The sequence below is a fragment of the Carettochelys insculpta genome, chromosome 17, assembly GCF_033958435.1.
Source record: "Carettochelys insculpta isolate YL-2023 chromosome 17, ASM3395843v1, whole genome shotgun sequence".
NCBI lineage: Eukaryota > Metazoa > Chordata > Testudines > Carettochelyidae > Carettochelys > Carettochelys insculpta.
In genome coordinates, this window is record NC_134153.1 from 8,813,476 (window position 1) to 8,826,444 (window position 12,969).

General features: G+C 48.9%; 1 long non-coding RNA gene across 2 annotated transcripts in view; it reads left to right on the plus strand.

Annotated features, from left to right (window-relative positions):
• LOC142022019 (uncharacterized) overlaps positions 1-11,733 on the plus strand; it is a 28,385-nt gene extending 16,652 nt beyond the window's left edge. The window contains exons 3-5 of one of the 2 annotated variants that reach the window (XR_012647841.1): positions 105-196; positions 4,337-4,417; positions 4,717-11,733. This is a non-coding gene — a long non-coding RNA (uncharacterized LOC142022019). Of the gene's footprint in view, positions 1-104; positions 197-4,336; positions 4,659-4,716 lie in introns of those variants that run through there. The other variant, XR_012647840.1, reaches the window with a different exon arrangement.
• The last annotated feature ends 1,236 nt before the right edge of the window (positions 11,734-12,969 follow it).

The following is a 12,969-nucleotide window of genomic DNA, read 5'->3' on the forward strand; positions in this document are numbered from 1 at the left end:
CATAGTGTAGACCTGGCCTTTAGCATGCTACTTCCTGCATTGAAATGGAACATGTCCCTTAACTGCTCCTTTTTTTCCCTATTGTACATGAAACTTTTTGCTAGGGGATTGGAGGAGAAAGGCTAGAAGAAAGGCCTGTCATCCAGCTGCTAAAGTTTTGCAGTTTGTTTTTGATACAATCTGACAAAAATACAATGTAAGTGATGCATGAATTTTTAATGACTTTGACTCATAGGCTTAAAAAAGTGACTGATCTAATCCAAACTTTCACTTCTTCCAATAACAATCGTAAATATTGGTACTCGAGTCTGCAGTTAATTTTGCTTGCTGAGTCATTCATCTTAGGCCTGCCACAAATGATTTTGAGGAATGTTAACCTTGTAGCATTATGAAATAAACACACTGTTTGATAACCATGCTTGTTTATCCTGACAAATAATATCAATATTTAGCTTTAATCTTTTTCTTTGTTTTTATCAATTTCAAGTTTCAGAGTTTAAAAATCACCCCTGCCACCTCCCATGATTTATATCTATTTAAATCTTCATTGTTTCAGGGAATTATAGGAGAGGAATGACAGATAAGATGTCTGACAATAATTATTTAATGACAGTAGCCATTGATTTAAAAGCTTTATAACCATTAAAAATAAATGGGTAATGTCAAATGTCAAAATGTACAAAGTAAATATCCTTAAACAGATTCTAATGAGTTCTCAAGCAGCAGTTTTCTTACTTTGCCTTTCTGTAAAGTTCAATTATTAGGAACTGAAATATTTTTCATCCGTGTGTGTGTGTGTGTGTGGTGAAAACGGATGTGTATTGACATTTACCAGTAAAAAAAACCCTAATCCTTCCAAGCCTATCTACTATGATATTGTCTATCATTGGCAACAATCACAAGTTTCAAATGCACAACTAGAAATATTCCAGAGTGGTATGCAAGAATTGTATTGAAAAGAGCTGAAAATTGTTATTGAATTTTCAGTTCTACTGTTCACAGATTATGAGGATAGAAAGTATTCCTCTGGAAATCATTTAAATGTTCTTTATCTGTTGTGAAAAAAAAATCACAATGTATTTACCAAAGTTTTACAGCAAAAGAACTTTGACCTTCCAAGAGTTCAATTATATAGCTAATTATAGTTATATATTTATAGTATAGTAGCATATTAGCTATAATATATAGCTAATTGTACAGCTAGGGTCTTGATCTTGCAACTGGATTTATGCAAGTTCAGGAGTCCATCTTCATGGGCACCTTTGTAAGATCAGAGCCTAAATGAATTCTTCCATATTCTAAATGCAGTATTAATCTGCAGTCAAAAGATGTCTGAGATGATGCTGTCCACTGCCTGAGAAGTATCTGTGTAAGGCCCCAAACCACTGCACATTTCAGTTCAGAGAATTGCCTTTAGAAGTTAGATAATTTCCAACCAGTGCAAGTAGCCTTCCCTGACTGGAGTCGATATCATGGTTGAACCATTAAAACAATGTGCCTTTATTCATCAGAAAACAGTGCACTGAAATGCGATAAAGCATCGCCAACATCTGGTAAAGGAGGTGTTGGCACAGGTTACAACTCACAGATGTGTATAGGTCCAGGTATTAAAGCTGGGAACAGAGGTGGAGTGCATGGGGAAATCAGGACTCCCAGACAGGGAAAAGGAATGTGAGAGTGTAGGCTGGGAGTTACTGGACACATAATTCTGAATCTGCTCCAGAAATGGTGGGAAAACCTATGTTGGCTCATTGTGCTGCTTTACTAAACAGTTGAGGATCTCAGTCCATCCTCCAGCATCCTGATAATGTGTACTGTGGCCTGCCTGGTGAAGAAGACCTGGTTCTCCATGCGGTTCTGCAGCTCCTTTTCCAAGCATTTTTCCTGACACCTGCACTCACTTGCCGATTGATTAGGACATTGCAAAACAACTCCTTCCTATTTTTTTCTAGGGTGCACCCTTATCTGTTGCAACCTCTCCGATGCAGTACATGGCAGGGCCATCAGGGTCTCTGCTGCTTAGCACAACACACAAAAAGAGTTTGTTAACATGGAGTCCTACTTTGTAACATTGCACTGACAAACCCCTTTCTCAACATTTCCACTTGCTTTCCTGCTGATCCTTGCAAGGAACACATCTCGGCATGCACTGTAGTCATGGCGCGGGACAGGGTGTGGGTGGCTGGCGGTTGTGCATACAGACAAAAGAAATTCCAGCCAGGGTTAGAAAATTCCCTTTGCAGGAGCATAGTTCTAGTTATGCCACGTCTCCACAGAAAATTTACAAATACCTCTGTAAAAGTTTCAATAGCCTCTCCCTGCAGGATTCCGTTGAGATCACGATGAGCATTAACATACTGCTTGGCCATGTGGATTAGCTACACTAGCCCCAAACTTCGAAATGGCCACTCAAATGGCCATTTCGAAGTTTACTAATGAAGCGCTGAAATACATATTCAGCACTTCATTAGCATGCGGGTGGCCACGGCACTTCGAAATTGACGCGCCTCGCTGCCGCGCGGCTCGTCCCAACAGGGCTCCTTTTCGAAAGGACCCCGCCTACTTCGAAGGGCCATTTCAAAGTTTGGGGCTACCATAGACACAGCCAGGGACACATACAGCTCACAGATGCACAGCCAGCCTCCTACTTTTCCATTATCCCAGCCTTGCCCTCCATGAGCCACAGCCACTTACCCAGCGTCTCATCCCCTGCTTCTTGGTCCCCGGAATGCAGCTGTTATGCTGGCTATGTCCATCAGCAGTGGAGAGCAGTTCCAGACACACTGGCCAACCCCAGGGAGAGTACCTGGTCCTCATCTACCTCAACCTCTTCATCTACAATTTCATCCTCCTGATTAAGTCCTCCGGTGTACTGCTTCTGTGCTCTCCAAGGTATCTACGGGGCCTGTGGAGGTGGGGTGACCACCAGGGATAGCCTCCAGTTTCTTGTAGAAACAGCAGGTCTTCTATGAAGAACCAGAGCATCGTTTCACTTCATGCACCTTTTGATAAGAACTCAGACAAGGCTTAATCTTTGATCTGCACTGTAGCATGTTCCGCTCAGACCTCTTTTTCATACAAGGATCGAGAAATGTGCCCTTTGGAGTTTCCGTTCCTATGGGTCATTCACATCTATGACTGACCAGACTCCTCTCCCCATACACTGATCAGAACTAACAGCTCCATGGCAGTCTAAGCAGGGAGGTGGTTTGATGCAAAGGCCAGGAATGAGCACAGGGGAAGACACAAGGTGAGCCAGCTTCTGGGGAGGGAGGACTCCAGGTGCTTTGGTAGCAGGAAATGGGTTCTAAATTTCCTGGGGCTTGCAAGGGAGCGGGGTGGGTAGCTGGTCACCTGGCTACAGGGCAGCAGAGTTCAAACTGCATTGGGAATTGTGGGCCACTTGCTGGAGGCCAGAATCAGTGACAAAACATCCTGAGGTTTCTATACCACATGCTTGTCAACACACAGGGGCCATGTCTGCACTTGGCCAAAACTTCGAAATGGCCATGCTAATGGCCAAATCGGACAATACTAATGAGGTGCTGAAATGAATATTCAGCATCTCATTAGCATGCTGCTGGCTGTGTCACTTTGAAAGTGCTGCTGGGATAGGAATAAGGGGATTTTGACGTTTGCAGGGGCCTTTCGAAAAGGACCCCCAAGTAGCCAAGCCACGCATGAGCGAAATGCAGCACTTTCGAGGTGCCACGGCCAGCAGCATGCTAATGAGGCACTGAATATTCATTTCAGTGCCTCATTAGTATTTTCCAATTTGGCCATTAGCATGGCCCTTTCGAAGTTTTGGCCAAGTGTAGACGTAGCCATGGAGGGGAAAAGAAAAAGCCCCTCATACAGCTGGAAGTTTTTTATTGACAAACATGGCCATTTTTTTTTCCTTTTTTTGTGACATATGCCACACTGCGGTGTGAAAGCTCATGCATTTTTGTCACTGAAGGGTAGACGGCTGCTGCAAGGGGAGGCGGGGGTCAGGCTGCTGTGCTACTTAGACATTCCTTAGCACAGTGAACTCACAGAGCTACACATGGTGCTGCTCCCAAAAGCCAAGGAGGCTGTAGGAGAACTCGGAGGGTGTCCTAAGATGCACAGGGATCAGCTCTGCCTTCCCACAACACTGCCCTGTGGCATACCTACCCACAGTGCATTGCTCATGCTGTCAGTGATGGTAACCTCAGTGTGGACATGCTCTGGTGACAGAGGGAGCGAGTGTGGACACCTTCTGGTGATTTTTATTTGTCAACTTTTTGACATAAATTTTGTCCACAAAACCTATAGTGCAGACAAAGCCTGAGTGTGACATTCTGTTTTACCACAGGAGTGTCAGTTCCCTCCAAAGAAGTGAAGGCCTATAGACACCTGGCACACCATTGTGGAATATCAGTGGACAAAAGACTTTGTGAGTTGCATTTCCAACACCTATGAAGAGGGTATGTGCATAAGTCCTTGTCCCAGCATAGCCTGAACACTGAGAGAAGGGAATTATTACTGGTGTGCTGCTTGAAATTTGGAGGGGGCAGTATTTCTAAGCATAAACAAAGGACCCCCATGTTACTTAGCTTGGATTTATCTAAAGGAGGTACAGAACTCGTATAGATAGCAGCTACTATCACCTTCTGGAACCTCAGAAAGTAACTAATTTGTGTGAGTTCATTTACCAGCTTTAACTTTATCAATAACTCTAATTTCTTCTCTTAGGTAATCAAACGTACGTTAGTTTATTACATGAGTGATTACAAGCCTTGTCTTTGGTGAGCAATGTGGAGTACACCTGACCTGGTGTAAGTGACTGGTCCTTTGGGCCTGGGAGTAACCTGAACATTGATGAAGCGGGTCTTATGCTCCAAAATATCTGTTAGTCTATAAGGTGCCATGGGACTTGTTGTTTTTGCAGATACAGACTAACACAGCTACCCCTCTGATACTGAACACTGTTGTGATTTTTAGTGTAAAGAATCATCTATCACACACTCCAGTCTCTAAGAGGATGCCCAGTGACTTCGTGATAAGGTTGATACTGTGCTAGTGGAGTTCACGGTTGTTACTGGGGTGGTGAAATCTAATGATAGGACCTGCAGCCAGTTTGGGAGGGAGGGCTGTCCTGCTTCTGGGAGTCTGCCCTGATGTTGGCACCCATGTTTGTGAGCCTCTGGGTGACGAGAAGAGAGCGCGAGCTGGTTCTCTTTTGTAGTGCTCAGAGGAGCCCCTAGATACTGACTCTGGCACTTGTTGCTGCCAATGCCACCTGGCAGAATGGTTCCATCTCTATCCATAGAAATGACAAAGCAGTCATCGCTTCCTTCCACACAACAGGGGGAGTAGGGTCACTGGGATGAGAGGCATTGGCTCAGGTAACACGCAGCTCTCTTCTGGATGTGAACCAGCAAGGATCTTCAGGGCAAAGAGCCTCTTTTTGTCCTGCTGCCCCCAGTTGCCTCCCACTGCCTGTACTCTGCACCCCCTCCTGCACCCAAACTCCCCCCATGAAGTATATAACCACACCCATCGTATCTGTGCACACATGGGCTTCCCTGCCATCATCCTCAAAAAACAGGGGATGGGATCCTGCCTTCTACCCCCTGGGTGGGGCCCAGGCAACCTCCTCCCAGAGTCACAGACCTGGGGTCCTGGGCAGCCCCCTGGGTGCTGCATGCCACACTGATTCCCCACTCCACCCCTCCTCTTGGCCCCTGGCTCACTCCCTGACCAGCCTGGTGGCGGATTACCTCAGGCAGGAGTTGGACAACGTGGCAGCCACAGGGGGTCATTCTCCCACATCCTCTCTGCCTCTTCTCTCACCATGTAGTGTTCCACCATGCCCTCCCAGCCCGCTGAGCCCTGCTGCTCCATGGGCAGCCAGCAGTAGAGGCCTTCCATGGAGGTGGGCCAAGAGGCAGTAGCAGAGCAGAGCAAGCTGCTGCTTGCTCTGCATAGTGAGTGCTGGTGGGGAGGAAGCCAGGGGGAGGTAGCCCCCTTGCTGCCCCCTACTGCCTGCATCCTGCCCCAGGGAATCCTCCCACCTCCTGTCCATAGGACAGCTGGGGCAGACACCCTGGGATTCCCCAAAAGTATGTGGCCTGCGCAGCCACCCCAGCTCATCCTATGGACAGGATGGATCTGCCCCCAAGTCACACATGGGCTTTGGGTGGGGTAGAATCCCCCTGTCTCTTTCCAGAGCTCCATTTGCACACTCTGAGCCCAGAGCTCCTGCTAGCTGCATGATGCAGAGCCCACCTGGAAAGCAGGCAAAGCCCTGGCCTCATTCTTCTCTGTGTTCAGACACCCAGTGTTGCATGGCTGATTCCAGGAGGCCTAACTCTCCATTTGTGCTTTTCAGAAAGAAACCCCCAACTGCCCCATTGTACCATCAGTGATCCGACCACTGTGCACTTGCCAAACACGTACCCTGAGGAAGCTCTTTGGACACAGAGGCAGATTCCAGCTCCTCCAATGGTGCCAGGAGGACTGAAGGTGGCATAAACAGCCTGCTGAAATTCCCCTTCCATGGGGAAATCCCCAGGCAGCCTAGAACAGGTACCACTAGCTCCTGGGGAGCGGCACTTTTGGAGCATGGCCAGACTATTGCTGCAATTCTGGCTGGCCCAGCAGCTTCTTAGGTGCTTACCAGGAGTCCCAATTTAGAGCAGCCTTGAAGCTACTTTAACTTGCAGCAGGGGCTGAACTGGCTGCCCACCTGGCCCTAGGAAAGGGAAGAGAAGAGGGCCAAAAAGGTGCAGAACCGACAGCAGTTTGAGCATTCCCTGCTAAATCCAGGTTTGTGAGCTCAATCCTTGAGGAGGCCATTTAGGGGTCTGGTACAAATAAATAAAAAGTCAGGAATGGTGCTTGGTCCTGCTGAGAGGGCAGGGGACTGGACTTGAAGTCTTCTTGAGGTCCCCTCCAGCTCTATGAGATATGCATATATCTTTGCCTCCCTGCAGTGGGTTCAGCTAAGCTGGAGCCAACATCTTGCTGCATACCATGCATGCCAGAGCTCCTTTGGCAAGGCTTCCTCTGTGCTTGGCCAGCCAGCGTTCCCTGGTTGCTGGGGGAGGAGAGGAGGCCTCTGGCTGACAGGCTGTTCTCTTTCAGCATCTGCTTCACACTTTGCTGAAAGCACATTCGCAAGTCTATGCTGCTTGAACTTTAGACCTCATTTGGCTGAAGGCCGAGGAGTCGCTTGAGGTTGTAACAACCGGGGGTGGGGTGAGGGGAGATTCACTGCACTGGGCTGGGAATTGTTTTCTCCTTTCAACCAGCTGAACTGGAAAGGGTCTGATTTCTGAGAAATTACCCTGTTGTTTTAAGCTCCCCCTCCCCGCTTTGCCCAGCTGCCTTACCCCAATGCAATTGAAAGGGAAGGAGGAACGGCCTCTTCTTGGCCTGCTACGCACTTCCTTCTCTGTGTGGCCTTTTGCTGTAAGGGGCAATGAGTTACATGGGTCTATGGAATATTCCTGGCCGGGGAGTGGGTCTCGGCTCCACCAAATTTCGGGGCTGGTTCTGTCCCCTGGTCCTGCCTTCTGTCCCCCATGTGCCTCCCCCACTGCATCTCCTGGCTCTGCTGCAGCCCTGGGGTGATTTAAAAGGGCCTGGGGTCCCCGCTGCCACTGCCGACCACGCAGTGGTGCTAGAGCCGCTTCCTGTCTTCTCTGGCATTGTGCACTGCTGTCGGCATGTTCCCTGCAGTACATGGGCAGGACGTGTGTGTATCTCCATAGGCGGCTGCTGGCACATGCCTGCAGCCCTAGGGGATAATAACATAAGAACGGCCATACTGGGTCAGACCAAAGTTCCATCTAGCCCAGTATCCTGTCTGCCAATAGTAGCCAGTGCCTGGTGCCCCAGAGGAGGTGAACCGAAGACAATATCAAGCAATTTGTCTCCTGCCATCCATCTCCTGCCTTCGACAAAGGGCTAGGCACCATACCTTACCCTTTGCTAATAGCCATCTATGGACCTAACCTCCAAACATTTATCGAGCTCTTTTTTAAACTCTGTTAGAGTCCTGGCCTTCACAGCGTCCTCTGGGAAGGAGTTCCACAGATTGACTGTGCGCTATGTGAAGAAAAACTTTCTTTTATTAGCTTTGAACCTGCTACCCATTAATCTCATTTGGTGTCCTCTTGTTCTTATATTATGGGCATAAGTAAATAACTTTTCTCTATTCACTTTCTCCACACCATTCATGATTTTATATACCTCTATCATATTGCCCTCAGTCTCCTCTTTTCTAGACTGAAAAGTCCCAGTCTCTCTAGCCTCTCCTCATATGGGACCTGTTCCAAACCCTTAATCATTTTAGTTGCCCTTTTCTGAACCTATGGATGCTTGTCTCCAGGCACTGGTCCCACCTTGAGCTACCCTGAGGCCAGTGGGAGCTGCCAAGGTGGGTCCAGCAGACAGCACTGCATGGAGACCACACAACACCTCCAGACAGCTAGTATCTGCTGCCAGAGGAAGGTGCTCTAGGTAAGTGCTGGTCCCCCATCCTCTCTCCTCACACCAGCTTCCACACCCAAACTTCCTCCCCCCACCTGCACTCTGGATCCTGACTCCCTTCACAGCCAGACCCCCCACCTCATCTGCACCCAAAGTTCCTCCCTTCCAACCTCAATCCCCTGCCCTAGCCCAGAGCATCCCCACCCCTCCCAATCCCAAATTCCCTCCCAGAGCCCACACCCTACACCAGCTCCAGAACCTGCACCCAGCACCCAAACTCCCTCCCAGAGCCGGCACCTCCCCCAAATCCCAACGCCCTGCCCCAGCCCAGAGCCTGTACAGCACCCATAATTCTTCCCAGTGCCTGCACCCCCACATGCTCTCCCACATCCAAATTCCTGCCCAGAACGCCCCTCTTCCTACTCCCTCACAGAGCCTCAGGCAGAGAGTGGGAAGGGACTTGGACCCATTCTGAGCATCACCAAAATATCTTCACGTTGCCCTGGCTGTAAGCACATTCACATGTCTCAGCAGCTTGTGCTCGAGCCCATGTTTTGCTGAAGGCCAGGGACTCATTTGATGCTGTAACACGCCTGGGGTGGGTGTGGAGAGAGATACTGCACTGGCTTTGGAATTGTTTTTTGCATTTCAGTGGAGGGCTGTAAGTGGCCTGATTTCTGAGAAAGGACAGCTCTGTTTTCAGCTCCCCTGCCTGGCGTCTCCCTGCACAATTGAAAGGGAAGGAAAGAAGTTCCCTTCCTGGCCTGCTGTGCTCTCTGTTCTCTGTGTGGCACTTTGCTGTAAGCGGGGGCGGTGAATTAGATGGGCCCATTGTCCCCAGGCTACAGGAATATTTCTGGCTGGGGGCTCTGGTTCCAGCAGAGTTTGCCTGCCATGCCTGTGCACCTCCCCATGTGTCACCCGGCTCTGCTTGCTGCCCCCAGTGACTTATAAGGGCACCAGGGAACCGCCACCACCAGCAGCAGCCCAGCAGGGCTGAAACAACCTCCTGCTGGCTCTGGTTCCGTGTGTGGCTGCCAGCACGTACTTGTGGCCAGTGGGCGAGGTATATGTGCTTTTCTCTGAGCACAGCTGCCAGCGTGCCCATGGGGCCCTGGGGAAAATGGGTATATTTGTCTCTGTTCACCGGCTCTGCCCCCAGTGCCGCTGTGGCCAATGTGAGCTGCAGAGGTGGTGCCTGCAGTAAGCAGTTTGTGGAGATTCCCAGCCACTGCCAATGGGAATGGCCAGGAAGGTGCCACAGCCCCCACCCCTCTGCCCTTCCTTCTTATTTCCTCCAACCCCTAAACTCTCTCCAGCAGCTTGCACCCTGCACTCCTTCCCATACCTCCTCTCAACTCAAACTCCCTCCCAAAATCTGCATGCACCACACACCACCTGCACCAGCCCAGAGCCAGCAACCAACCAGCACCCAAACTCCACTCCAGGACTTGCATCCTCCAAACCTTCTCCTGCACCCAAACGGCCTCCCAGAGACTGATGCCTCACTCTTGCTTCACCCAAAATCTCTCACAGAACCTGCACCCCAAAACCCTCTTCTGCACCCAAACTCCCCCCCAGAGCCTGACTCCCCCCTTCTTGGGCACCCAAACTCCCTCCCAGATACAGCACCCTTTTCTTCATGCCAGTCCTCTGCCCCAGCCCAGATCCTGCATCCAGCAGTCAAAGTCCCTGTCTGTGCCTCTCTGCGCTGCACCCCTCCCTCAACCAAACTCCCTCACCGAGCCTTCAACAGGGAGGGCGTCCCATTCCAGGCACCATCCAAATTTCTTCAAGCCTCCTGCCTCATCTGCAGGCACATGTCTGGCTCCAAGCAGCTTGAATTTTAGACAGCCGTTGGCAGAAGGCCCAGGAATTGTTTGCTATTGCAACAAGCACGGGGTGGGAGAGATATGCCATGTTGGACTCCGAATTGTTTGTCTCATTTCAATTGGCTGAATGTGGATGCTGTCTGATTTCCGAGAAATAATAGTCTTGTTCACAGCTCTACCTCCCAGCTTCCTTATCCTTACACAACTGAAAGGGAAGGATAGATGGCCTCTTCCTGGCTATGATCTACTGTCTCTGCCTGAGACTTTGCTGTAAGGGGCTATGAGTTATGGGTCCATGCTGCCTGGCCTTTAGGAATATGCCTGGCTCCAGCAAAGCTTGGGGCCGGACACCGTAACAGTACAACAAATATGAAGACTGAGGGGCGATTTGAAAGCAGCTTTCAACTTTCTGAAAGGAGGCTCTAAAGAGGATGGAGAGAGACTGTTCACAGGGGTGACAGATGGCAGATCAAGGAGCAATGGTCTGAAGTTACAGCGGGAGAGGTCTAGTCTGGATATTAGGAAAAACTATTTCACCAGGAGGGTGGTGAAGCACTGGAATGTGTTACCTAGACAGGTAGTGGAATCTCCATCCCTAAAGCTTTTTAAGTCCCAGTTTGACATAGGGATCCTGGCTGGGATGATTTAGTCAGGGTTGATCCTGCTTTAAGCAGGGGGATGGACTAGATGACCTCCTGAGGTCCCTTCCGGCCCTATGATTCTATGATACCCATATTGAGAGGCCTGGCAGCTGCAGTCATTAATTAGCAGCAGTAATTAATTGGCAAGATAGAAGTCACATACTCACGTTCCATCAAAATTTCATTACAATAATATCACACCAGGCTGTTAGAAGGAGACCCCATTCTCATGGCACCCACTGTCACCAGATAATGAAAGCAGAAGTCAAGATGGGTAAAGAAAACTTAGATAACAGCATTTCATGTGGCAAGAAACTACTTATCAATAGCTGAGGTTGTGGAATCCCCATTCTGATTGTTCTCACTTTCCTACTGTTTGCCTAAATGAGCTCTGTCTGGTTTGTAATTGTTTCTGTCTGGTGTATCGTTCATTTTGCTTGGTGTGACTCAATTAAGGTGGTGGGAGATGACTGGTTCAGTAATTCTGGTACAGTCGGTTATGATTGGTTTGAAAAATTATACTAAAATAATCGGCCAAGGTATACCTGAGCAAGACTCAAGTTTCACTGCTTACACTGGTGTCCGAGAAGGAAAACAGCAGGAAGGAGGGAAAAGAACAGCAAGAAGAAGAAGGGGGGAAAAGAGCTGAAAAAAGGGCTCACCCCCAAGATTCTGAGGTGCAGCAACCAGCATCCAGAGAGACTGACTTTGTCTGTCCAAGAGGATTGGTGTCAAATGAGCATGGCACTGAGTGCTTAGCATGTATTCTGCTTGCTTGGTAATTGTCAATAAATAGAGAATATGCATATGACTGTGTAAGGTTTTTTCAGTGGCACAGACCCTGCACACCCACAGGGAATTATGCCCCAAACCCTTAGAATTGGGTAAAGGTGTTTGTCCCTGAAGCATGGAAGGGATAAAGACATTTGTGCGGTAACAGCCACCACTGTGTGCCTCCCCGTAAGTGCATCCCCTGGCCCTGCCTGCCTACCTGGGGGATTTAAAAGGCCACCATCACCACCTGCTAGAGCAGCTTCCTTCCTGCTCTGGCTCTGTACAAGACTGCCATTATATCCCTGAGGCCCCTGAGACACCTAGAATGACTTATGCATGGTGCTGAGAAGGAGTCAGTGGCCATGGTGCATGGAGTAAGGATAGAAGAGAGGGGTCTTGGAGACAAATTTAGGCTGTGAGGTAAGAGATTGAAATCCAGGACTTCCATGGTAGCATTCCCTGAAATGTTTCCAGCTCCATGTGCAGAGCCAGGTAGACAGGCAAAACTGAAGGGACCAGAGGAAGGTGCTTACCTAGGTAAGCACTGCTCCCTGCCACCCTCTCTTCTTTCATCTCCTCCAAGCCCCAAATGCCCTCCCACGACCTGCACTCTGCACCCAAACTCCCTCGCAAAGCTGGCACCGCCTTCCCCAGCCCAGAGCCAGCATCCTGCACCCTTCCCTGCAGCCGGGAATGAGTCTCAGGGTTGGGTCATGAAGATTCCCTGTTCTGTTCATCCCTTCTGGAGCACCTGTCATTGGCCACTGTCAGAAGATCCTGGGCTAGATGGACCATTGGTTTGACTCAATAGGGCTGTTCTTATGTAATAAATGGTGAGAATGGAGAGAAGTAAAATAGTGATGTGCCCAGGGGTCTGCAGTGGGACCAGTGCTGTTCACCACGTTCATAAATGATCTGGAAAAAAGGGTCATAGTGAGCGGGCAAAATTTGCTGATGATACTAAGTCTAAAGCAACCGGCAAAGAGTTACAAAGGGATTTCATAAAACCGAGTGACTGGGCAACATGATGGCAGAGGAAACTCAATGTTGATAAACATGGAGTAAAGCACATGGCAAAATAAAATCCCAGATATACATGCAAAACAACGGGGGTCTAAATTAGCTGAACGCATCAATAAAGAGATCTTGGATCATTGTCGATAGTTGTCTGAAAATATCTGCTGCATGTCTAGTGACAATCAGAACCTGAATATTGGACTCATTGAGAAAGGGATAGATAAGATATGGTATTTTCTATCATA